At 47.3% G+C, this 4,056-nt stretch overlaps 1 long non-coding RNA gene across 1 annotated transcript in view; it reads right to left on the minus strand.

Moving 5' to 3' along the window:
* Positions 1-250: 250 nt before the first annotated feature.
* The window catches only part of LOC113972343, a 69,439-nt gene continuing 65,633 nt past the window's right edge, over positions 251-4,056 (minus strand). Inside the window, exon 4 of the long non-coding RNA XR_003535858.1 lies at positions 251-1,334. This is a non-coding gene — a long non-coding RNA (uncharacterized LOC113972343). The remainder of the gene's footprint in view (positions 1,335-4,056) is intronic.

The raw sequence follows: 4,056 nt of genomic DNA on the forward strand, positions 1-4,056 counted from the left end.
CCACTTGGATGTCAATGCAAACTGCTGCAATTATATCGTAATCCTGTCCCGCTATTGGAAATGATTAGTCCACTCATTTTCCATAAATATTGGCTGGCTGGCTTCACCTGGCAGCGGCTGGGAATTGTCATGAAAGAGAGATGAAAGCCCAGAGAATATTAGGATTCATAACTCCATGAGAGCTACGGTGTTTTCCAGGTGGCAAAATCTAACAAGACTATTGGATTTGGACATAACCGGGACACTGGAGGAGAAGTTCTGGCTTTCAGACTGGGGTTCGGGCAGCAGTAGAGAGAGCACAGGTATTTCAAAGCAAGGGCACTCTTGCTGTGCTATTTTACTCAGAAAGTGAATTTCTTATTAAAATAAGTCCCAAACTAGTGGGGGGAACTTCTATATTTCAGGGGAAAGTTCAAAAATATCCAGGCTTTATAATTAAGTAGCACTTCCCATTCCTACATCTCCACTATGGCAGCCCTTTCTCTTCCATACCCACCAGTTCCAGTGTGCAGAACCACATGTAAAATGTAGCCATGTATTAACTTCAAGGCTAGTTATTCTACAGATGAGCTCCAATTCCAAATAACACCGATGCCAACCAGGTTTTTTTCCCCCCAGCACTTGGGCATCCAACACACTTTCCACTTTTGGAGCTCATCATTCCGTAACTCCAGAAATTGCAATATAAACCTTGGCTACTATGCACACTTCAACTTGAAAACACAGCAGTGATCTGGGATTTTAATTCGAGCAAATTTGAAAGTGGATTAGAAATAGGATCCAGATGAATCTCTAATAGTAAAAAGAAAAATTAGCAGAACATTGGAGCAGAAATGAACTCTGTCTCTCTTTGAGCTTTTTTCCTGCCTTCTGCTTTACAAGAGGAATTACATAGACCTAAAGCACCATAATTAAATTGTCATTTGTTCCTTGCCTTGGTAGCAGCTCTGCCCAGCTGAACACATCTCAGTTTCCATCCTGAGCATTTACCTACAGCACAGGGCTGGGGGAGGGGGGCGGTTTATTACTTGTTTTAAGAAATTAGAAATCAGAGGCATGCACAGTGTGTCTGGTAGAGTCTTCAGCGAGGGAGCTGCCAGGCTCTGCAGGTTATACATCATTAGCACACGGAGTGTCCAGGAGAGAGCCCAGAGCTTGTGCAGGTGTGTTGGCAAAGCTCACACCACTTCCCTCCCTCCTCCCTCTCCGTGGCACTTCCAGCAAGCTGATACTTGAAACTCCAGATCACGGAGAGCTCCTCTCGAGGCTGTCAGCTCCCAGCTCACCCAGCAGACGTGACTATGGGATGGCGCGTGGAACCTGGAAGGGACTCTCTGGAAAAACAAAACCATTGAGTCAAAAGCTTAGTGTGTTTTTCCATGATTGTATGAAAAAAACTTTGTGTGTGTTTTTTTAAGCACTTTCAGATATTAGAAGTTTAGTGAACACAGAGACAGCTGTTTTGGGTTTTTTTCCCCCCCTCTTTTTCCCCTGCCCTTGAACTTTCGGAATGACTATAGGGAATATATTCCAGGCTGTTTTCAATGACCCATTCACATGGTGGGTTTATTTCAGCTTTTCCCAAAAGGGAGCGAGCTTCATTTGACCTCTGCTCTGGCATTAGCTGCCAGTATTTGTGCATCCTACTCAGCTAATCAATAAAGTGGATGGCATCTGAAAATAATTATACACACAGCTCTTCCCCAGCTTCCAGAACGAAGACAGAAGCTGGGAAAGGAGCCTTTGCATATTCAGCACTTGTTAAAGGAATGAAATATAGAGCTGTCTGTTATTCGTGTTGAATCCTGAATCCTGGGCACTCAGCAGCAGTTCCTTTTGGCATTGTGTAACACTCTGGCCACATGCACCTGATCACAAAACTCATCAGCTTTCCCACCTTTCCTGACTTTGCTGGAAAAGTTGTCCTTTCTGCTCATGTGGCATGCCAGAGGACAAGAACTGCCTTTGGGAGGAAGGATCAGGCTGGTTCAGTGCCCTCTTTTCTTTAGGGCACACCAGCACAGTTGCATTCTTACAGCCAGATGTCCTGGTCCCAAGCTAATGTGTGGTGACAAGTGAGTGGCCAGTGCAAGGCGTGGTGTCTCTGTAGCATGGGATGAGTTTTTCCAGCCAAAATCATGTTAAAATGGCAAGGCTCTGTCTCTGTACAGCTCACGGCAAAGTCCCCTTTGGATGTCCATGAGGCTGTCACTGCCTACTGGAGAACCTGATTCAGGTTCTCCATCACCTGACAAAGTCCTACCAGCCAGGAAAGTGTGTGAGTCATCTTGTATTAGGAGGAGACATTTAATGTCTATTTTAGGAGGTTTGCAGCCTCAGCCTCCCTTCAGGCAATGGCCACGATGAGCCGTTGGCGTGAACCTGAACATTCCCACTGCAGCCTCCCGGAACAGCAGCACCAGGTGCCAGTGTGGGGCCTCTGAACTGAGCAGGTGGTAGGAAAAGGAGAGGCACGGAGTTTGCCAGGACAAGCTGTAACTGCAGAGTAAGGCTTGGTCCTGTTCCCCCTGCAGCTCTGGAAAGCTTCGTGCAGCACTGTCACAGTGGGGACTGGATCAGAGGGATGGTCTTCCCTCAGAGTCTGTTCATGGTCTCCATTGAAGACAGGAAGGGAGGTGAGGTGGAGCAGTTGTATGACCCAGTGTGGCCATTCCCGCGTGTTTCATTTATACCTTTGTCACTTGAACTGCAGAACCAGGAGGAATTCCATGGCTGTACAGACTGGAAAGTCCTGTGATGCCTGCAAAGAGCTGGACACTGAGGACATCCAGAGCTGCCTCCCTGGAAAGAGCTAAGGACACTAAACAACCTGTTGCTCCCAGTGGGTGTCCCAGGGCTATTTCACATATCTGGACAGCAACAGTTACAGGGGAGCAATTATTTTGGGCCACTGCTATGGGGTCTCTGCTATCTCCTGATCTAAGGCAGCAAGCGGGAGTGTTTGCTGATGGCCTGCTCCATTGTCCATCCCCAGCTTTTCTCCGTGGTGGTACATTGTTTGCAGTGCTCTTTAAATCCTCCTGCCAGCCCCAACAATGCCTCCCCACAACCCTGGCGTGTCAGGAGCTTCCAGGACTCGGAAAAAGCGATCCCGCTCAGCCCAGCTCTGTTTGTGGCAAAGTGTTTGCTTAGCGATTACCTCCTGCGCGGACACACACAGCCACAAATCTCTAGGTTGTCTCACAGCCCTTTCATTCAATTAAGTCTGTTGACTTAGTCTCATTTTGAGCAGTAACTGGATTTAGATAAGGCAGTGGAAACCCAAACATCAATTGTGTGATTCCTGGCCCAGCTGGTATGTTGATCCGAAGGGAATGTTTGTGCGGGCAATAACTGAGGCAGTGCAGTGATTAAGACAAAGTCATTTGGTGCAAAGACTTCTGTGGACTAAAAATGCTCTGTGTTAAGTGCAAGCCCTGGCCAGAGGAAGCAAAGGGAGCTGCCTGACTCCGCATACTCCCTCTTGGCCTCACTTACATGTCGTGCTGTGAACAGCAGCTGGTGATGGAGAGGTCCTGGTCCCTCTGGAGGAGGAATCACAGTGGGACTGGAGCTGGGAGATCCCACCAGGTGCTGGAGCCCAACTGCTAGAACCATAACTGCTGCTCTGAAGCCAGCAAAGCTATTCAGGGTTGTAATCATCTGGGATTTAGCCAGTCAGCAACAAAATTATTCTGGGATAGTTTCTCCCCACGAGCTCTAGGGCATGAATTTACAGTCAGTTCCTCAGGGCCTTGATTTGCCCAACATCCCTGGGAAGAAGAGATGCAGGTGACACACCCTCAGCATTCACTCCTTAGAATACAGGTGGCCCAGGTGGAAAAACCCTCACTAGTACAATAAATGTTGTCTCCCTGTGTAAGCAAGACAAAAGAAAGCTCTCTTATTTGCAAGCAAACTTTTTTGTGATGCGCTCCTGTGTCTGCTACTGCTTTCACTTTGTAATCAGAAAACATATCAGGGAGACATAGATTGTTACATATTTGTCAGAATTGCATTTCAGTGCATGACTTGTTTGGTCACCTTGTTTTCCAG

The sequence above is a fragment of the Neopelma chrysocephalum genome, unplaced genomic scaffold (assembly GCF_003984885.1).
Source record: "Neopelma chrysocephalum unplaced genomic scaffold, ASM398488v2 Primary Assembly neopelma1_91, whole genome shotgun sequence".
Taxonomy (NCBI): Eukaryota; Metazoa; Chordata; class Aves; order Passeriformes; family Pipridae; genus Neopelma; species Neopelma chrysocephalum.